This window comes from Hylobates moloch, unplaced genomic scaffold (genome assembly GCF_009828535.3).
Source record: "Hylobates moloch isolate HMO894 unplaced genomic scaffold, HMol_V3 SCAFFOLD_4, whole genome shotgun sequence".
Lineage (NCBI taxonomy): Eukaryota > Metazoa > Chordata > Mammalia > Primates > Hylobatidae > Hylobates > Hylobates moloch.
This window is the reverse complement of record NW_026652279.1, coordinates 3,921,177-3,944,511: the sequence shown is the minus strand read 5'-3', so window position 1 is coordinate 3,944,511 and position 23,335 is coordinate 3,921,177. Positions and strand designations below refer to the sequence as shown.

General features: G+C 38.8%; 1 protein-coding gene across 7 annotated transcripts in view; it reads right to left on the bottom strand.

Moving 5' to 3' along the window:
* The window catches only part of PTPRG (protein tyrosine phosphatase receptor type G), a 759,442-nt gene that overhangs the window by 423,879 nt on the left and 312,228 nt on the right, over positions 1-23,335 (bottom strand). The window contains exon 1 of one of the 7 annotated variants that reach the window (XM_058437119.1): positions 7,083-7,196. The exons of the other annotated variants lie outside the window; for them this stretch is intronic. The gene's annotated coding sequence lies outside the window, so the exon portion shown is untranslated. Of the gene's footprint in view, positions 1-7,082; positions 7,197-23,335 lie in introns of those variants that run through there. 7 annotated transcript variants of the gene reach the window in all.

The following is a 23,335-nucleotide window of genomic DNA, read 5'->3' as shown; positions in this document are numbered from 1 at the left end:
AAAAACTGAACAAAGTGAGCCCCAATTTTTATTTCATTTATTAATACACATATATATCAATAACCAATTAAAGGGACCCAGGTACTTTTTTTTTTTTTTTTTTTTTTGAGACAGAGTTTTGCTCTTGTTTTTTTTTTTTTTTTTTTTTTGAGACAGAGTTTTGCTCTTGTTGCCCAGGCTGGAGTGCAATGGCACGATCTCGGCTCACTGCAACCTCCCCCTCCCGGGTTCAAGCGATTCTCTGGCATCAGACTCCCGAGTAGCTGGGATTACAGGCACATTCCACCACACCTGGCTAATTTTGTATTTTTAGTAGAGAAGGGGGTTTCTCCATGTTGGTCAGGCTGGTCTTGAACTCCTGACCTCAGGTGATCCGCCTGCCTCTGCCTCCCAAAGTGCTGGAATTACAGGCATGAGCCACCGCGTCTGACCCAGGTACCTATTTCAGCATTGAAATAACACAGTGGCTCATGCCTGTAATCCCAGCGCTTTGGGAGGCTGAAGTGAGAGGATCACTTGAGCCAAGGAGTTTGAGATGTGCCTGGGCAACAAAGAAAGACCCTGTCCCTACAAAAAATCAACAGGTTAGCTGGGCATCATGGTGTGCAGCTACACAGGACACTGAGGCAGGAAGATCACTTGAGCCCAGGATGCTGAGGCTACAGTTGGCCATGATTGTGCCACCACTGCACTCCAGCCTGGGCAACAAAGCAAGACTCTGTCTCAAAAGAAGAAAAAAAAATTACATGGTATGGGCTGGAAACCTAGTTTCTACTACTTGAACTAGTTGAATGGATTGGAGAATGTTCCATAAGCTCTCTCTCTGAGATATACTTTCCCATCTGTAAAATGGAGATAACAATATTAACTACTTCACAGAGCCATTATGAAGACTGAATGAAAAATCTTTCTTCAAAATGGTCCAGTGCCTAGCACATTACCAGCAGTTAGTAAATTTGCACTATTATTTTCATAAAGGCAGCTATAAAATTACTTTAAAGATTAGCTAAATTTATTTACACCAAAAATGAATATCAGTTTGTACTAATTTACTGAAGAAAAAAAGAAAAAAAAACTTAGTGAAATCACACATTTTTCTCATAATGCTAATTTCCACAACGAACAACACAAAAGTAGGTGAACATCTTACACAGACTATCTTCATTACAGTAAGAAACTGAGTCTTCCCATGATAGAGGATCAAAAATATTTCAGGAAGTGCTTTGTGTATAATGGCTTACAAAACACTTTGCCTCTCTTTAGATTAAAACGCATTTTCTAGTTTAAAACTAGCCTCTGATGATCTCCACTGCTCTCAGCTACCTCACGGGCTTTCCAGAGGGTAAGCATCTCTAACATTCTTGACCTTAAAGTTCATTCTTTCAATTCTGTCTCCGTTCACCATCATTAGGTGATTCTCAGGTTGATTCACCAAAAAATGGCTATGAATGAAACAATTCTTTTAAATCTGTAGAGATGTGTTTCCACGAACAGACTAAAATTAAATGGTTTACACATAGAAAATCTGCACATTGTCTTTCAGGGGATTCAGAAAATTGGTCTTTCGAGGGATAGAGCCAAGCCAGCTGGGATCAAACGCAGGGTAAGATGGAGGATGACAAAGGTCACTGAGATTAAGTTGAATTTTTTTTTTTTTTTTTTTTTTTAAGAGATAGAGTCTCGCTCTGTCATCCAGGCCGCAGTGCAATAGTACGCCTCCCTGATTCAAGTGATTCTCCTGCCTCAGCCTCCTGAGTAGCTGGGATTACAGGTACATGCCACCGCACCTGGCTAAATTTTGTATTTTTAGTAGAGATGGGGTTTTGCTATGTTAGCCAGGCTGGTCTCGAACTCTTGACCTCGTGATCCACCCACCTCGGCCTCCCAAAGTGCTAGGATTACAGGCATGAGCCACCGCACCCAGCCTTAAAAAATTTTTAAACATGCAACATATATATCTGAAAAAAAAATAGTTGCTATCCGTAAAAACATCAAATTTTCAAGAATAAAATGTAATATTAAACTCATCAAAGTTGGCAAAAGTACTTACTAATTCTAAAACAAAGAGCTATCTTTTTATACGGATGTAAAGTAACAAAACACTATTTGTAGAATGCTTTGCATTCTCTCACACTTACGTAAGCAATGTCTTCTTCCAAAAATTGAATGGCAGGTAGAAAGGACTCATGCTCTCAAACGACAAGCACTGAGATGGATTTCAAACCTGAAGGCTGGAGTAGGGCTCAAGTTGGGTTTAGACCTTTTCTAAAGTCAATTTTTACACTGAAAACTCTTTCTCAAATTCAGCAGTTGGAGGTGGAAATCATTTCAAGTCACTGCATGTTTAGAACAAAAATGGATAGAAGGTAGTAAAATACCTGTTGAAATATTAACATTAATATAAAAATAGCTGCTTCAAGGAATGTTTGTTATTTTGTTGTTGGCAAAGCTTCAAGGCATCTTTTCTCAAAGACTGTGGAGTTATTGAGTTAGGACCTGAAAGGAAAATTGGAAAAACCTCATCCTAAAAAAAAAAAAAACAAAGAACAAGAAACCCGCCCAAAACCCATAAATACTTCCACTGCCCATCGCCTTGCACAGCAAAATGCTGTGCTTGGTTAATCAAACAGACTAAGATATATTCACAGAAAAAGGAGACAAGGAGAACCAAAGAATGAATGACAACATCCTTCACTAAATTGTTACTTTAGTTAAATCTGGCCATTCAGTTAACCTTAAATACCAAGCTATAGATAATTTTCCATCTAATAAATACTTTAAGGATAATAATTGAGTTTCAAGTCTGACCTTCAGACTGCAAAATGAATCACACTCTGTTACTAAAAAGAATGCAACAGCTGTCCCCATATACCCTGCAGAAAAGCTTAAGTGGGAAAAACTTAAAATATCTTCGTACAAAAAGTATGAGAATAGTTATGTGCAAAATCTCATGATTTGGAGGCCCCTTAACAGAATACTTGCTAAAATAATTCCATGTGTTTCAGAGAGAATCACCCCATCATCCATGTCTCTGACATTCTTGTTTGCAGGTATGTCTCTGTATTATAAGTCGGTGTTTTTAATTAAATCCAGATTACGAATATTGGCCTTCTCCAGAACTGACAAAGGAAATAAGCTAAATATTAAAATAACAAGAAGAAAATACACACTAAATCACATCTGCAGCTTATGATGGAAATAGTTTAAGAAGGCATGATTGATTTCTGGGGAAGAGTGTGTGTGATGCCATCCCTCCTTAAAAACCATCCACCTACAGGAAGATTCCATTTTAAAACAATGTAAATTAACTATAATGTTCAAACCAGCTAACGACTCAAGCATACAAACCAGAAATAATAACAACAGCTTTTCACATGGGCGACATAAAAATACTAAGGGACATAACACGGCAACACTTTAATGGCTAAGTTTTCACATTACTGAGTATGGAAACATGTCACTATCGTGTTAAAATTTAACTTTGCTAATCAAGTTAGACATGTACAAGTTAGGGTCATGGATATGTAACACAAGGATCAGCTTGAAGACAGCACACTCGCCAAATCTGGGACAATCAATTTCAACAGCAAAATAACAATAGTAATATATTATAACCCACTGAATAAGGCAAGAATACATGAGCCTCAATGATAAAGTCAACAAATAAATAAATAAATGACTAGAGGAGGAAATAAAGTGCTTCTTTCCAGTAGAATGACAACAAAGGTACAGAAATACATATATAGAAATCACAGAGTTAGAAAACCACCACTTGGCAACCATCATAGTAATAGCAACAATTATCAAAGTATATTCAAGTTAATGGGTAAAGGTTTGATGAAAAATAGAGTACACAGATTCAAAGTATCATCTTACAAGTCACTTTAACTTGAGAAAACATTATAAGCTTTACAGTTGAGAAAGTTTACAAACTGGCATCCACTGCCTCCTGATACGCACTGCGAAAAACACAGTATCACTAATAATTATTCCTGCATGACCAAAATCCAATCACAAAGAAGTATCAGGGAAACTTAATTTGAGAGACATTCTGCAAAATAACTGCCAATATACTCTTCGAAATGTCAATTTCGTAAGATTCAAAGACAGACTCAGGAACAGTTCCAGATTAAGGGAGACTAAAAAGACATGACAATAAAATGCAATGTATGATCTGGCTTGGGAAGAAATCTCCTATAAAGGACATAATAGGAACAAAGAGACAAAGGCTGAGATTGACACAGAATAAGGATTGAGAGAATAAAATCACACCAACACTGAACTTCTCAATTCACATAATTATACTTTTGTTATGTAAGAAAATACCCTTTTTCGGCCAGGCGCAGTGGCTCACGCCTGTAATCCCAGCACTTTGGGAGGCCAAGGCGAGCAGATCGCGAGGTCAGGAGATCGAGACCATCCTGGCTAACACGGTGAAACCCCGTCTCTACTAAAAATACAAAAAAATTAGCCGCGCATGGTGGCAGGGGCCTGTAGTCCCAGCTACTCTGGAGGCTGAGGCAGGAGAATGGCGTGAACCTGGGAGGTGGAGCTTGCAGTGAGCCGAGATCGTGCCACTGCACTCCAGCCTGGGCGACAGAGGAAGAGTCTCTCTCAAAAAACAAACAAACAAACAAAAAAAAAAACCATTTTCTCAGAACAGAAATAGAAAATTATTTAAAAGTAAAGGGGCATAATACTTCTAAAACTTCACTAATAAATACACACACACAGACACACACACACACACAAAGATTTAAAAATTAGTGAATCTAGATCGAAAGTATACAGACGGTTTTTGTACTTTTCTTTCAACTTTTCTCTAAGTTTGAAATTATAAAATAACACAAAGGTACTCCAAAACCTCTTCACAGTACAGAGGAAGACATGAATAATTCGCCATCACATAACACCTATTTTAATGCCTTCTGTGTCTTTGACTTTGGCTCCATGTTTGTTGTTTTTTGGTTTTTTTACTTGGACTTACTGGAGAATACATTTTGGTATTCTCCAGAGCTCTCTGATTGAATCTATAATGCTGTCCCTATGAAAAATTAGATTCTAAGTAATGTTCCTCTAATATCTTTGCATTTCCAGGAATGTGACCTCAGCAGTACAGATGAGTGGTGTATTAATTTTTGTTTAAGAATAAAGAATATATGCAAAGATACTGAGGTCTTCATTTTTGCCCTAAATAAATATGGATGATTTAACCATCAGACTTTTTTTTTTTTTTTTTTTTGCGGTTTTTGCATCAAAAGCTTTAATTGATGAAAAATTTCTTAAAAGTTGGGTGGAATATAACATTGAGGTTAAATCTAAAAAGAAGTTAATGTATTTGAGGAAATGATGTTCAGCATATTTGATATGTTGCACACGTCTCTGCTTGCCTGTTTTTTTCCCCACTGCCTATTCCCTTTCTACCTTTTATTGCTTTCCTCTTTTTCCTGCCACCCCAAACAATCTGCCATGCCCTTTTCCTCCTCAGTGTCTTCTTGAAATTTGCCACAAGCCTAAATTGCCTAACTGCCTTTAGAAATGACCACATAAGGCCAGGCGCAGTGGCTCACATCTGTAATCCCAGCACTTTGGGAGGCCGAGGGCCTTTTTTTTTTTTTTAACTTACTGAAAACCATCATCCATAATCAAGGTCTGGTAATATATGGCATAGAATTTGCAAAACAACAGTAGTCAAACCACATAATGTGATTACTGTCCAAAACTACCACACAGCAATCAAAAGGTTAAATAGCAGCTCACATAAAAAGTTCCCAGAATTTCATGAATTGGTAAAGGAACTTCCTTTCTGGTGTGTGTCTGCATTTGGTTTGGTTTTTTGTTTTGTTTTCCTAGCCTAAAGAAATCTGAATACACTTCAAGACTGGGGACATGTTTGTAAACAGTGCACTGGGAAATCTCTAAGTGAGAAAATCTTCAAAGTTTTGCTGGACTCTTTATCCTTAGCATGTGTTTTTCACTATGTCTAGAGCTCTTGTTAAAACTGGTTTAATGGCTCTTAGTTACAGCAAAGAAATGATTGCCAGGGGCTTAGGAATCACAGCAGAGTATCGTCCTGTGAATTTTCTTTTTCAACTTTCCTTCTCTCCTCACCAAGGGCTGAAATTGTCTTACCAGGCTGAAATGAGTGTTTGATGATGGCATTAAAAAAAAAAAAAAAAAAAAAAGATGCTATGGTTATACTTTAAAAATAGTTTTCCGAGATAATGTTTAAATGGAAAACAATCAGAAAATAAGAGTTGTTTCCTCTTACTAGTGGCACACACAAGATAGTAGCGCACACAAGATGCTTCATTGGTTTGCTTGATCGTCCATGAACACTGTGCACTGTTTGACTTCGTCCCTAATCAAAGCTTCACTGAAAAAAAAAAAAAGTCCAGTCCTCTTCTGATCAATTCTCTAACAGCAGAAAAATTCCAAGATACACAGAGTCTATGAAGCAAACATGTAATCAATTGTTTACACCCAATTAAGCAGAAAATAAAACCCTTCTATTTGGAAGAAGATTATCTATAAAACACGAATTTGAAAAGAAACAGAAAATGGAAAAGGCTAGTTAATGTAGTTCAAAATAGTTTGGGGCTAAGGAGGTACATACCCAGCAATATGTCTTGCGTCAAACAGCCCTACCTGTTAACTCCCCATCTTCCTGATTCAAGCTTTCTGTCTTTCCACCTTTGACTTCTGCAGATGCTAACAGCAGTGGAGGTGGCAAGGGGCAGGGCGGGGAAGGCATACAGGACAAGTTGTAGACTATCCAACATCAGACATCAATATCTTTGAACACTATCCTACTGACTCCTAGTCACTGATCACTGCAACGATTTCCCCATGATCTCAAACCAAAATATTCAATAAAACAAAAATACTGTCTACAAAAAAAGGCATATACAAATATAGGTAAGTAAATGAACTACTAGGTAGTCCCTGAGACTTGACAACTCAATGCAGAAAGGTTTACTTTTGTGTATCTCCTCAAGTAGCCATAAAAAGTAACAGTTTAATCCTCCATCTCCTATAAGAGGAGGGTTATGGTTATAATTTCTCCACCTGAATCCACTTACCCACTTTTCTTCCTCAGAAGGAAGACAGTTCTTCTGGTCTGAAATTGGAAGGAAGGATCGAGCAGGAATAGCGAAGTTATCTTCCAAGTTATCTAAACTGTGGGATAACTTTTCCATGAAAGGTTCTCCTCTCTCTTTCTCCAAGCAGTACGTGACATGTCAGGGGGTGGTGCTCAAGTTGTCCTGGGTCAGTGTCCGGGCTTTATCTCTCTCCCTGTGTGTGCATGTGGTGTCTTCCATCTACCTGTGGTCCATTCTGAAGGCACCATAAGTGTGAGAAAACGACTATCAGTGTAGCTGGCTCAATAAGAATCTACCCTACCTATCCCAGCTCTGTATAAACAGGTCTCAAGATTTAGACTCAACAAAAAGGTGGTGAAAAGTGAGGTGACACATGCCTATAGTCCCAGTTACTCAGGCTGAGGAGGGAACTTCACTTGAGTCCAGGAGTTCAAGTCCCTAGGGAGCTATGATAGTGCCACTGCATTGTAGTCTGGGTGACAGAGCAAGACCCTGTCGAAAGAAGAGAAGAGAGAAGAGAGAAGAGAGAAGAGAGAAGAGAGAAGAGAGAAGAGAAGAGAAAGAAGAGAAGAGAAGAGAAGAGAAGAGAAGAGAAGAGAAGAGAAGAGAGAAGGAAAAGAGTGAGTCTATAAATGCTCCACTGCATTGGTGGATTCAAACTGTGTTGTCCAATATAGCATTATCATTGATAAAATGGATAGTTTGACCTTTAACATCTGGCCTTTATTGCAATTGCTGTAAACATATTGAGGTTAAATGTGAGAGGATAACAATGAAGTAGGATAGCAAGACTGCACATACACGAGTCCTCACGTGGACTAATGTGCATATGTACATACAGAAAAAGAAATTAAAAAAAAAAACACCAACAGTCGCTAGCTCTTGGGGGCAGAAGTATGGATAATCATTTTTGCCTCAGTAATCTACAGCATATTTTCCAAATATTCTACAGTAGTAAAAAAGAAATCCACACAGGTGGTTTTTTGAAACAAAAAGCAGAATAGAGATCTGCAGTCAACATTCAGAATACATTTTGCCCAGTGTCTGCTTCTAAGCAAACTGTCATAGTTTACCCTGTTATATGATTTATGAAATTTACAAATTGAGTGAAAAGACAGCAAAAACCTCACCTCTACACCTCATCTACTTGTATTTTCATAAAAGAGCATGATTTTCAAATTGGCAGAGTGAAATAAATGACATTTTACTACAGCCGACAATGAAAGCAAACACCACATGTCAAGATTATTCACCAAATGCACACGCAGGACAGATCTGTAAGTGACTCTGGGCAGGAGAACAGGTACTCTGATTAAACTTGAGGCATCCCACTTTCCTTAGCTTTAACCAGGTTTTTCCCCTGGGGTTTTCTTTTGCTAGGGGAATTTTAAATCTGTCAGGAATCCAATTTGAAGATCACTCCCCTTAGAGTTTAGTAGTAATGGCAAGTGGAAAATTTGAACCACAATGTAGCCTTGTACCTGCTTTTTCAAATCAAAAAGAGACAAGGCCCTTGAAAGGTAAATAAACTTCACGCCCTTAAAGAGAATTTCAACCTTTCCAAAGAAGAAAAGTTAAAATATCATTCCAAGTATGTGGACATTCTTCACAACAAACCATTGCCAGCCCGGCAGGTCAACTCTATCAAAACTTTCCTCCACATGACTTGACACAATTTCTAATCATTTAATGCATTTGTTTGTTTATATAACTTTTGCTCTTTTCCCCACCAGACTCAATTCCCTGAGGGCTGACCCAACATATGCTCAGATAACCTTATAATCTTAATATTCATTTCACCAAGCTGGTATACCATGTGCCTTCATATTAAGTGCAGCACACTAACTTTAACCCAATTACTAAATCACTATTCTGCCACTTACAGCATTTGATTGGAGTAACATAATTATCAATTTAGCAACCATACAGCTAGGTTTCAAAAGGGGGATAAAGAAACGGCTCAGGAGAAAAAACGTAAAACTCCCGAAACAATTTAGCAGAGTCAAGAAGAAAGAGGTGACTATAAATGTCCTAAGTATGTCATGGATTTTCCAGTGTCTTCTGCCATTTTAAACCACCAAAAGCTTGTAAGCAAAGAAAACAAGCATACAACTAAGAATGTTGTACGCCGGTAATCCCAACACTTCCGAAGGCCAAGATGGCAGGACTGCTTGAGGCCAGGAATTCGAGAACGGCCTGAGCAACACGGTAAGACCCTGGCTCTACAAAAAACAAAAACAAAAATTAGCTAGGTATGCTGGCACATGCCTATAGTCTCAACCACTTGGGAGGCTGGGGTGGGAGGAATGCTTAAGCCTGACAGGTAGAGGCTACCGTGCGCTGTGATTGTGCCACTGCACTACCAGCCTGGGTGACAGAGTGAGACCTGGCCCCACTCCACCCTGCCTTCCAAAAAAAGAGCAACTTTGACAAGGTAACTATTTCAACCCATAAAAGGTATCTCAAACTTTATGACACGTATTTTTATATTAATCTCATTTCTGGCCCTGTTTTATACCTTAACACACAGATACTATTTTTTTGTCCCCATGGAATTCTTATTGACTGTCACATATTCCTGTAAGCTATTTTAATTCCTTTTCTGGAACAAGAGGAGTTTTGAATTACTAAATAAGGACTCTTACTTTACAGGTATTTTTAAAGGACATCCTAGCAGGAGAAGTTATTCTGCCTGGAAAAATCTAGGAAAAGTTTCTGGAGGACAGGACTTTTGCACTGGTAGGCGCCAGGTGGAGAACCACAGGGAAGGGCACACAGAAACAAGGAACATCAGGAGCCTCACCAGTACACAGGTGACAAAGGACCTGATGTATCAGTAAGACCATAAGGGGAGGGGTGGTTTGGTCAGAAGACAGTGCATGGTGTTCAGCAAATTATTTTTTCATCATTATTCTAAGCTTCTTCAAGTTACATTGTAAAGGTAAACCTTTACAATGATAATTAAAGTTAAAAGGAAAAAGTCCCCAAGGACAGACACCCTGGAGGACCAGCCTTGAACACCTCACCTGTGTGAAATGCCACAGTATTGAGCTGTTGGTGACCATCTGTGCATGTCACCAGCCATAATGAGAAGTTCTGAACACAGGGGTTGAAGGTTGCAAAGTGAGCTCTGTCTGCTAAGGAGAAGAGTGGCACTGGGGTAACCATTAAGCATCTAGTAGAATCCCCAGCCAAGATGGCAGAGGCCTGAGATGGCAGCAGAGGAAATGGAAAATGAAGGCTGAATACTGAAGGAGATTTTAGAAGAAGAACAGAGGAGAATGGGGCACCCATTTAATCAGCAAATACCTCCTGTGGGTCTAGTCTTTTTAGAAACACGTATGATACAGAAACAAACAAAAACATGTACTCTGGACTACTCAGTCCAATGGGAAAGACAGACAGGTGAACAAGCAGTGGCAACACAGTCACAGGGATTCAAATCCAGAGACGAATACTCTGAATTAAGAGGCCAACTAGCATGATGTGCAAGGTATTTAGATATGTAATTCTAAGACATCACTTTTGACATTCATGGAAGTATGCAGGACTTTTGTAGAAAAACACAAATAAGTGAGATGGCACACAGCTTAAATAAAAGCCCTTAGTACCTCATACTAACTCTGCCACCAAGACAGAATTATGACAAATCATCATCTCCAAGATCAATGACTCATCTTTCAAATTTAATTAAGAGCAACTCCATAGTAAATGCTTTCACCTAATTTCAAACTATGTCATCTCAGAACAGTATAGTTTCCAGGACATTTTGGCTTCCCAAAACAGAGTACAAATCTATTTAACAAACCTAGCCTTTTAGCAAGCAATTCCAGCTGAGCAAGTCCCTTTTCAGAGGAAACAACTTCCCAACTAGTCACTGGAATTGTCTAAACAACAAACGCAGTTGACCGACCCACCATTTATAAGTTACCCCAATACTCTTTAACTATATTTCAAAATGCCCAGTGATTTTTCCATTCAGAAAGTTGTTCCCAGTTTTTGTTCTCAGAAGATGAAAGACTTGACATGTATTTTCTTAAAAAGGGGGTATACTGTCAGTTGTAATGGCATGTAACTAGGAGTCAATCAAATGTAGAACTCCCTTCCCATAAGCTCTTACCCCCAGCATGAGACTTCATGAGGAAAAGCAGTAGCTCTGCTATACACGGGTCTAGTTATATACACGATGACTGGAACTGAAAGAGTTGGGCAGTACTGTCAGGGGAACCAAAATGTCAATAGTTTTGAGGTTGGAAAACACTATTATGGAGGAATACAGATCTACAAAGTATATCAGAGCCTGTGATTTTCCAACTGTGTCCCATGGTTCTGAAGGGGCTCATCAGGCGCCATCTAAGACAATGAAAAGGAAGCCAAGAGGACAGGTATCTGGGCTAAGGTTCTCTCTTCATTTCTATACATAGGAGGGAGAGGAGACGAAGGAAGTTGTGCAAATGTATTTGAGGAAAGTGTTCTTTACCTAAAATAAATCTAGTCAACTTCATAGAAGCTTTTATCACATTCACTATATTGCTAACTTGCTCACGGAAAACCCAAATGGCTAGAAAAACCTCCTTTAGAAAATAGGACCTTTCAAATCTGCATGCAGTGACGGTGAAATGGTCTCTTTGGGTCCCTAAACAGCGTCCAGCACATCACGAAGGCTCATCGATTGCTGCTGTGTTGCATGTTTGTAAACCCACAGTCGTCTGACTCACCAGCTGTGATTCTACCCGGAAGGCTGGCAAGGCAGATGTTACCACCACCATTGTTCTCTCTTTTAAGATTAAAACCATTTTATTTTGTCTCTAATACATTTCTCCCCAAGCTGATAGATGCAGTAGTAACCAATAGTAAAACAGTCATGCATAGAATTCATCTTCTCCCAGAGAATCATGACTTTACAAACAGACTTACAATCTATCGGGAAAGGAGAAGGCTGTTTTTACAGAGCAAGCCCCTTGTAAACCTGACTTTATAACAAAGTACTGTTCTCTTTATAGAATGTTAAATTTGATGTGCTTAAATTTTATTAAACATTTTTATATCTGGAAAAAAAACCTCCTTGTAAAATGATAAGGACAGGGCCACTAATGATATTAAGAATGCCAAGAGGGTAACAAATGAGTGGAATGAAGATCAATGAGGACTATAACAAAATTTAAAATTAAAAAAAAAAAAAAAGACAGCATAGCATGGTCTCTCTAAAAGGTCAGTAGAAACTGACCCCATTGGAAATCTCCTGGGATAAAGAGACCCAAATCTCTATCACTCCAACTCCCACTACTGGTTACTGCTCTGAATGCTAATCCACGTTACTGTGTCCATAGCACAAATATTTACAACCAAGTCAGTCTCCCCCTCTTCTCCTATATCCCAAGATTTCTGGCTAAACATTTCATACAATCCGTTCTCATTTTTTTAGCTCTTCTTCGCATTAAATGGCTTCATACCTCATCACCTGGCCATAGGTCTCTTTTTTTTGAGACAGAGTTCGCTTTGTCGCCCAAGCTGAGGTGCAGTGGCGCAAACACAGCTGACTGCAGCTTCGACTTCCCAGGCTCAAGCAATCCTCCTTCCTCAGCGCCCCCAACAAGTAGCTGGGACCACAGGCCTACACCAACACACCCAGCTAATTTTTGTATTTTTTGTAGAGATGAGGTTTCACCATGTTGCCCAGGCTGATCTCAAACTCCTGAGCTCAAGCAATCCACTTGCCTTGGTCTCCTGAAGTTCTGGGATGAGCCACTGTGCACGGCCAGTCCGTTGCTAAATGTATTTTAAAATACAAATTCTAGAAAAGGTAGCAGTGGGGAGATAGTCTAAAAATTTTACATTTGTCAATTTCTTAATCTGTCAGCCTCTAGCAATAAGACTCTAAGTTTCTTATTAACTGTTATTTCCCCAGAACATCAACTATGCCTGGTATTTGATAAGCACTCAATAAATATGTGATGAACAGATGAATTTTAAAATCCCTGCTAGTTTGCCAGATGTGATAATTGTATTACTGGAGCCAAAAACTAGTGGTGCTGTCTCTTGACACAATGCAGTCAAGCTGCATACAAAGGGTCCTGTCAAAGGAACCATCACTAGGTCATTTTTGAAGTGAATAGTTCATGTGAAAAACCATAGGCTGTAGTGAAGACAATCCTTGGTTCAGTCTTTGACATTCTCAGTTGTAAAAGGAATTTTGATTTGTTTCATTATAATGTAAAGGCTTATAAAAAGCGCCATATTAAGATTGTATATACAGACGGAGCTGAGCTATGATAAAAATATACATACGGATAGTAGAAGGATATAAACCCTAAAATCCATTAGGAAAGCAAGAATGTCCACTCTCATTATTCTATTCAACACTGCACTGGAGGTTCTGGTTACAGCAATTAGGCAAGAAAAAATAAAACGCATATAGATTGCAAAGGAAGAATTAAAACCACCTCTGCTCACAGATGACATGCTCTTGTATATAGAAAATTATTTAAAATCTACAAAACAACTATTAGATCCAATAAACTAATTCAGCAAAGTTTCAGAACATATCCCTGTCATTAACATATGACTCAATAAAATTCAGTTTTTGGATTAATCTCATTTAACCCAAAAATGAGATGAAGAAAACAATTTCGTTTAAGAAAAATCAAAAAGAATAAAATATTTAGGAATAAGTTTATCCCCCAAAATACAAGAATTATACACTGAAAACTACAGAAAACCATAGAAAGAAAGAAAAGAAGACCTCGATAAATGGGAAAAGACTCCCATGTTCCTACATCAGAAGACTTAAAACTGCTCTAATATTGCAGTATGAGCTGATCATGAGGACGCAGAGAAAAACACAGCCTAGAAGCATAGCAAGAAATCTGTCTCTCTAGGTTTTTATTGCCTTGGTAATCAACACTCAGGGTGTCTGATCACCATGTAAAGTGAACAGCATTATAGTCCTGCAGCTCACACTGTCCAATGACTTTTCTGAGGAATGTTTACAACTTTCGTTCATTACTTATCAAAAAAGGAAATGAGGTTATTAATGTCACAGGATTTGTTCCTAGTAAATTTATATTGGCTCTTAATAATCATTACTTTTCAGTTTTTTATACTCTTGATTAGATTTACTTCCTGTTAATATATAGAAGTACTTACCAAGACCAAGGAATTCTAGTATGCATGGGTTAGTGATCTTTTAAAATAAGACGCCTTACTAGTAAAACCATGTCAGTTGATGCATGTAATAAACTATCAAAGCATATTAAAATATTCTGTACTCTCATTCCAAAAATATAGGACGGTTCTATTGTGTTTCATACACCTGGGGGCCAGGCACAGTGGCTTATGCCTGTAATGCAAGCACTTTGGGAGGCAGAGGAGGTAGGATGGCTTGAGCTCAGGAGTTCGAGACCAACCTGGGCAACACAGTAAGACCTCATCTCTACTAAAGATAAAAAAATAAAATAAGCTTAGCCAGACATGGTAGCACACGCCTGTAGTCCCAGTTACTTGGGAGACAGAGGCAGGAGGATGGCTTGGGCCTAGGAGGTTGAGGCTACAGTGAGCCCTGATCATGCCACTACACTGCAACCTGAGTGACAGAGCGATACCCTACGTGTCTTAATGAAAAACAAAAACAAATCAAAAACAACCTGGGGAGATGTCAAGTCACAACCAAAATAGAAATGCAAACTAAAAACAAACAACAACAAAAAAACACTGGTGTTCACATTTTGTATTGCTTATCCTGACTCAGAAATCAATAACCAAACAGAACCCAAAAGAAGAGATAAAAGAATTAAATCCTACCAGCTCATATAAATCCTACCAGCTCATATTTACTATCGCTATTGTGTGGGGAAGGCACTGCAGGGCAAATGGACCTATCACTCAGAAGGCTTGTCAAGACTTCTGAAATTAATTTCTTTCCATGTGACATAGCAAATTCCCCAATATTCATAAAAGGCTCCATCAATAAAACAGAAAATGTTAAGTGTTTCAGTGAGTTTGGGTGATAAATGTCAGAATATGAACAACAATTCTGATACCCTAACACTTCTTGAGAAAATTATCTCATACAAAAAATCCCAAATTTAACAACAGAGATCTCAGGAAGTACTTCTCTCACTTAATGAGCCTTGGCAGCATTTCAAATTAAACACTCTATTGTGCGAGGAGCTAATTATGTTAAGATGAAACTCAAAGAATGATAGGGACATTTACTGTACTCTGAGTAATTATGCTGGCCTTCTATATTCAAAAATACAACTTGTTCTTCCTAATTCTGAAAGGTCGCTAACCCAATATATTCCACAACACACACAGTTTGTTCAGAGTTTAAACACCTTGGAAGCAGAGAGAAGACTTTTTTCTTTTACCAACTAGCATGCATTTTACACTTTCTCCTTTTTACTGTCATAATTTTCATTATTTCAGTCTCTTTGCATCATAAGCTTCTGTATGCAAACATGTTAACATCCCATGAGCACGTTTCCGACGTGCAAGTAAGCAGTTACTACTTTTTCTACCAAGGCATACACAAAAACTATTGAGATTTAATCTGTTTAGTATGCTTGCATTAACCACTCAATTATGACCAATTTCCGTGAATTGGTTGGTCAGCTGTTTCCCCCGCTTTCTGGTCTAATGATAAACCACACAACAACCACATGTAGGCACCTTTGTGGCTTCTCTGTGGTTTACTTATTAACCCCCTGCCGGTAATCTAAGCATTTGCACCAGAGTTAAAAACCGTAAATTAACTTCTGAGGGCCAGGCCAGGCCAGCATTCTCAAACATCTCTCCACTGCTGCAGAACATCCACGTTCTTAATACTTAGAAAATAATAAATATCCAAATGCTAAGGCATGCTTCTGTGCTCCCTGCATAACCAAAGTAGTCCAAAATATGTAAATAAAAGGCAGAAACTGTGGACTTTAAAATATAATTTTTCTTCCCTGCAAATTAAAATGTAAAATATTCTTATATTTAGACCCAGATATGTAATGTCTGGAGTGCTACACTTTAGAAACAAAAGAATTAAAAAGGAATGCAAAGATAGCACAAGGCAAAGACCTCAAATCCTCCTGACACAAAAATGTAAGCCTGAATTACAGGCGGTATTTCTTAATGTCAAAAAAAAAAAAAACAACAACAACAAAGGAATAAAGGGAAAACCACAAGAACAAGAATGTTCAACACTTTATGACCTCACTCTGTTACAGAATACTGAAGTTAAGTAAATACATTATGACAAATTCAAAAAATGTAATATTTTAGGCAGATAAATGATATTAGGTAGAAGTATATATATTGGAAAAAAAAACATGAATTACTATTAAGCGGCAGTGGGGAAGGAGGAGGAAGCTAGTTATATTAATAGAAGGGCTTATACCTTATACAATGTGATCCCATTGTTTTATATATAACATAGTCTCGTTTGTGAAATAAAAACTTTGGAAACTTCTGTACCCAACATAACATTGGGAGGTGGTGCAGTGACAATGTGAGGGGGAGTAAAGATAGAAATTGAGCAGGATAATCTCATTTCTACTTTACATTATTTAAATTTCCACAATGTCTATTACTTGAATTCTTAAAAATGCCAGGTACTAATAACCTCAAAAAAGTTTACTAATGTATCCTCTCAATTTTAAAAATTTATCATTAAATATTTGGAACCAACACTTTTCTGATTTTGTACCTCATAAAACTAACATACTTGTGAACTATTTATGTGAAATGCTATTTAAATTGCTATCTGTATTAGAAGGGAAAAGAACTTGTTTTTTTGTTTGTTTGTTTGTTTGTTTTTTCTGAGACGGAGTTTCATTCTTATCGCCCAGGCTGGAGTACAAGGGTGCGGTCCCGGCTCACTGCAACCTCCACCTCCCGGGTTCAAGCAGTTCCTCTACCTCCCCCTCCTGAGTAGCTGGGATTACAGGCATGCGCTATCATGCCCAGCTAATTTTTTTGAAATTTTAGTAGAGACAGGGTTTCACCATGTTGGCCAGGCTGGTCTCAAAATCCAGACTTCAGGAGATCCGCCCGCCTCGGCCTCCCAAAGTGCTGGTATTACAGATGTGAGCCACCACGCCCAGCCTGGAAAAGAAATTGTTTAACCTAGTTTTGTTATGCATACTAATTATTACTTTTTAAAAAAATAAGTTTGTATTGAGTGAAGTTTAGATTTATAGAGAAGCTGCTGCTAAAATACTACAAAGAATTTCCATATATCCCTGACCCAGCTTCCCCAAATGTTGACTGTGGCCCACAGCCACAGTACAATGATCAAAACCAGGAAATTGACACTAGCATGACACCATAAACTGAATGAAAAATCTTATTTGAATTGTACTAGATTTTCCCTTAATGTCCTTTTTCAATTCCAGCATCTTATCCAGGATCCCACATTACATTTAGCTGTTATTTCTCCTTAGCCCTCCCCAATCTATAAGAAGTTCTTCAGTCCCCTGTCTCTCAAGACCTTGACAAAGGAGTCCAGATCACTTACTGGAGAATATCCCTCAATCTGAAGGTGTATGATGTCATCCAGGATTGGAGTACAGTTATGCATTTTTGTCAAGAATACTACAGAAGTCATGTCATGTCCCTTCTAATTACCACTTTTAATTGTAAACACTTCCTTCACTGACTGATATTGGGCTACCAAATACTCAAATCTTGAAGGCTTTATTTGTAATGTGCTTTTATTTATTTATTTAAAGAAAGACTGCCTTTAGTCAATCATGATTAAGATTTTCAAAAGTAGAGACTGGATTTCAGTTATAAGGTTTCCCCAATGGGGAAACCAGTGAGGCCCAGTTGGGTCCCTCACCTTGGGTTCTTATCAAAGTGGGTCAAAAATGAAACGGAGTGCAGCCTATACCTCATCTTCATTCCAGGCAGAAGGTGGGAGTAAAAAGAATATATATCCAACCGCCTCTGCCAGCTTTGTTCTCCAGTTACATCTCTGTGGGAATGATGGCACTCTTAAAAGAAGGAACAGAAAGACCTCAGCAAAGGCATGAAGACGGCCTATAAAGTGTGTGCCGTGTGTGTCTGTGCCGTGTGTGTGTGTGTGCGTGTGCATGTGTGTGTACAGCTGAGGCATGACTCCAAGCAGACAGCCCTTTCTTCTGATAGATGTCTGAATCGTCAGCTACCCAAGTCCCAAAATATAAATACAGAGCAAACATCTCTTTCAAGCTGCTAGGTATTCTTCATTTTGAAACACTTCCCAGTTTCCCTTATGTATAAAGATGGCACTTAACTGATTAATCGAGTAGCCTGTATAATTAACATTAAAAACATTATGATTCCTTTAAAAGAGAATCCTCTCTCTCTCAAAACGTTTTGCCTTGCAGATGGAATCAAGTACTTAGAACACCATCCCCAGGCAGCACCAGGGCCCTCCTGAAACAGCTCCTTGAATGGTATCAACAGGAAATACCCCCTCAAGTGTCAGTTGCAGAACCAGAATGTGGCCTAAAAGAAGGCTGAAGCCTCTATTAACGCTCTTGATATTCTAAACAGGTCTCTGCTTTGACATATGACTTCTACACACTGAAAAGAGAAGAAACTGAGAAGAGGGATCAAAAGCTAGAGCAAAGATTTCCTGAGATCTTTATCCACTCTGAATCTCGCTTCTTTAGATAAGAGCTCATGGCAGAGGAAAGAGAAGAGAGAGAATTTCTAAAGAAAACAGCTTGCTGTTCCTGCTCATCCCATATACCTGATGGAGTCCTAGACTACGTGGGACTTAACAGGTTTGCTCCTCTTCTTCCCTGCTTTGTCTCCAGCTCTACATAAGACAAATTTTGTGATGCCAGATTTACTCAACACTGGAGCGATGCCATGGTGAAGAAGTCCTGGGACTTCAGTTATTGGTATGGACTTACATCTCTCTCGTTAAATTAGGGCAGGGCTTCTCAACCTCAGCTCTGTTAATATTTTGGGCTAGATCATTCTTTGTTGTAGAGGACGGTCCTGTGCTTTATGTTTATGACTCCTCCCACTAAATGTTAACAGCACACTCCCCCTATCCCAAAGCCTAACAATCAAAATTGCCTTCAAACATTGCCAAATGTTTCCAGGGAGAAGGAGACTCATTCCTGGTTGGGAATCAACCACCTCTGTCCTAGATCAATTTCTAAACATTTAAAGTGGTTGAGTATCTGTGTTTATGTGTAGAAAAAAAAAAAAAAAAAGGAAGAAAAGAAAAAGGAATGGTGGGTATTTAAGTGAAAATAAAGACATTTACCTCTCTGCTTTAAAATGTACCCCATTCCAGTGGAAGTCACAAATTTGAAATTATCCTGGTGCCTTTAAATACCCAATTTTTCAGCTCCATTGAAAAGACATTTGCATTGGCTAGATAAATTGTGCGGATAACATATTTGGTAAGACGTGGTCAACCATGAGCGCATGAGCTTCCCAAAGGAGGTTGAGGGGATCCAGCAAATGCTTTTAGGCTACCCTAAAGTCTCAAGGTACAAAAGAGAAAGAAAACAGGGGTAGTGCCTGCTGATTATACTGTCTGGGAAGGGCTCAACCTGGAAAGATAAGGTGAGGACCGAGGAAATGGTGCTGGCTCAACGGGATGCACTCTGGATTCTTGTGGCCCTGAGAGTCTGATTTGAGCGTCTTTTTACCAGGATCCTGTAACTAGCTGCATTTTACAGTTCCTTCTTCCATATCAAACTATAATAACACAAAACAGCTAACATTTATTATGTGTCAAACATCGTCCAGTACTTGAATCAACAGGAATAATCCAATTCAATCCTCATTGCTCTACTGAACAATTTTACAGGGGAAGCAACAGGGCAGTAGGAGGTTGAGTCTCTTGCCTCCTATCTCACAGCCAGTAAGAATGGGAGCTGGGACATAAACCCAGAAAGGCAGCCTCAGCGCCCTGACACTTAGGTAATCATTTATACTGCGTCAACTGAATTTAACCATCATTCAGTTTTTCTTAGAGAGCTAATGGTAAAAAATAAATAAAAAATAAGCAGAGAATACAGTGGAAAAAAACTACCCCTCCCCCCAGTTACCCAATTCCACACATTACCAACTTATTTTCCTCAAAAATACAATATTGTATAACATTAAAAATAAATGCCAAATGCAACCCATAACCCATCCTATAGTATTTTTCTTCTTTTCCAACAGCCATCTAAAAGAAATGCTGCAAATGCCCAGAAACAATAGAACCAACAGCCATACGGTCACTACTGTAGTTAAAATAAGATTCCATATTTTGCTATGTCTGTATTTTTTTGCTACTATATTTAAAATAAGATTTCATATTTTTCTATTTCTGTATCAGATGTTTTAATATTTAAGATATGACATCTTATAAGTACAGCTAAAAATGTATCCACATTGATCTGCTGGTGGTATTCATTCATTTTAGCAGGTGCATGGTCTCCCAAGGTATGAATAAACAACATCAAATTCACCCATTGCCTGGTGAATGTCATTGAGGTTGTAGCCAGTTTTCGCCTTACAAACTGCTGTTACAAATATTCTTTACATGTCACCCAGGTTACATGTATCAAAATTTCTCTAAGTTACAAATGAAATTACCTGATCCTAACGCATAGAAATCTTCAACTTTACTGAATATATAGCTCCCCAAAATGGCTGTACCAATTTACTCCTGCCCAATGGCGCTTCAAAAGAAAGAAAAAGAATCACATTTTTTTACAGCTCTAATTCATTCTTTCACTCTGATGGGCCTGACCCACAATCAACTCTTTAGATTTTATTCTAGATGGATCTCAAAGGTAGAATGTAATTTCAAGGAGAGCATCTTCCTATCCAAATGTAGTGGTTTTAAAAGGCTGGGTACTTTACTTCGGTGGCCATGACTTCTGGATTCTTCTGGGAATATACGGACTGGACATGTAAAAAATTCATATCCAAACTGGTCCGAGATTGCTCACCTTTCAAGAAGAGTACCCTAGCACAGCTCACCAAGGCAGATGGCTTCAAAAGCTCCCTAAGTGAAATTGCTAGAGATTTCTAAGAGAAATCCCTAAGACAGAACTGAAACCCTTTCCATATACATGACAATACACTGCACAAATGGTCATGAAAAAAATAATTGTGGTTAATATTGAGTGAGCACTTACTCAGGGCCAGGCAACACAAGCACTACCTATATCATCTTATTGCATCGCCAAGCCATTCTCAGAGTCATGATTCCCACTTTACAGATGGGGAAGTTGGAGTTCGGACAGACAAAATAAGTAACTTGTCCAAGATCACAAATTACTGAGCCTAAGAGCCAGACACTAGAACCAATTCATTCTGACTCCAGAACCAATGTTCTTTCTCTTTTTCATTTTTGAAGAGGCTGGGTCTCACTATGTTGCCCAGACTGGAGTGAAGTGACTATTGACAGGTGTAATCACAGTGCACTCAAGTGATCCCCTGCCTCAGCCTCCTGAGTTGCCAGAACTCCAGGTGCCCAACGATGCACCGCGCCAGAACCAACATTCTTACTGTCTTTCAAAACACTAGCTGTAGTAGAGAAGCTATCCTTCAGGGCAAGTACACGTTACTTTCAACAGGAAATATATTTATTTCGCCCAATCCTTTCCATAACAAGACATTTTGAAAAGTGTTTCCCTTATTGAGATTTCAAGAGTCAATGGAATGTATGAGAAGAGCTCTGTTATCCTAGAAGGAAGCAGTGCTGCACTGCTTAAAAAGAATAGAGCAAGCAGGTATTTCAGCTGTTGAGAGCTTTGGCTCTGAAAGCTTTGGCTCTGAGCTTGGCTTGGAGAAGAACATTCAGCTCTAAAACACAGATCCCTGGATCCTTAATGCCTATGGCCTTAAATGTTAAATAGTCTTGCTGAGAAACACTAAGAAAGAGACAGGGAGCAATTGATCTCCTTCAAAAGGGAAGGCAAGCAGGCCATGTTGCTTGGGAGCTGCAATTCCAAAAGGCCTTGTGATTTCCAGATCCCGCTTCCCTGACTACCAAAGCTACAACCCCCAAATCAATGGGAAGTGGAACCCAAGATGAGTTCTAAAATATAAAGCTAAAGAGAAACAAACCTTCACATCAACAAAACTTTCTTCTTTCCATGGAAGCTACTATAGATTTTGTCAAACTACATCAACCATGATCCAACAGGGCCCAGAGGATGAACTTTTTCCTATTAGAATCAAACACTCAGGGAGAGTCAGCAGTTTTATGCTTTTCAACAGTAAAAGGGGCCGGGTGCGGTAGCTCATGCCTATAATCCCTGCATGTTGAGAAGCCAAGGTGGGAGGATTGCTTGAGGCCAGTAAGACCCCATCTCTACAAAAAAAAAAAAAAATTTTTTTTTAATTAGCTAGATGTGGTGGCATGTGCGTTTGTCCCATCTACTTGAGAGGCTGAGGCAGGAGGATCACCTGAGCCCAGGAGGTTGAGGCTACAGTGAGTTGTGACTGCGCCACTGCACTCTAGCCTGGGTGACAGACCAAGACCCTGTCATAACATAACATAACATAACATAACATAACATAACATAACATAACATAACATAACATAACAGGGAATGTAGGGAAAATGGAATACTGAATGGGACCTTCAAGACACTCTGGTGATTGTCCCTTCATTCTAGAAAAAAGAAACTGAGGCACAGAGAGATTGACAGTCTAAAGAAACAATTCTCATCAGTTTTTCCTGAAACCCCCGATTTGAATATTCATCTGTAAGTAACTCACTCTATCCCGCTGCTGATTTCTAAGCAGTAATTTTTAAAAATTTCTTAGTCATATTCATTAATTGAGCTTTTAGTAAATGACCTAATTTATTTCATAGAAAGAAGCCTAGTATGATGCAGTTATTATTACTATGATTGCTTCTATTTTATCCAACATTTCAATAGAACTTTACCATTTATACAGACAACACTTACACAGATTTTGTTATCAATTGATGCTCAAATCTGGGAGGTAATCATTACTTTTCCTACTCAAGGCTGGGTGCGATGGCTCATGCCTGTAATCCCAGCACTTTGGGAGGCTGAGGTGGGTGGATCACCTGAGGTCAGGAGTTCGAGGCCAGCCTGGCCAACATGGTAAAAAAAAAAAAAAAAAACATCTCTACTAAAAATACAAACAACAACAACAACAACAACAAAAAACAGCTAGGTGTGGTAGTTGATGCCTGTAATCCCAGCTACTCGGGAGGCTGAGGCAGGAGAATTGCTTGAACTCAGGAGTTGGAGGCTGCA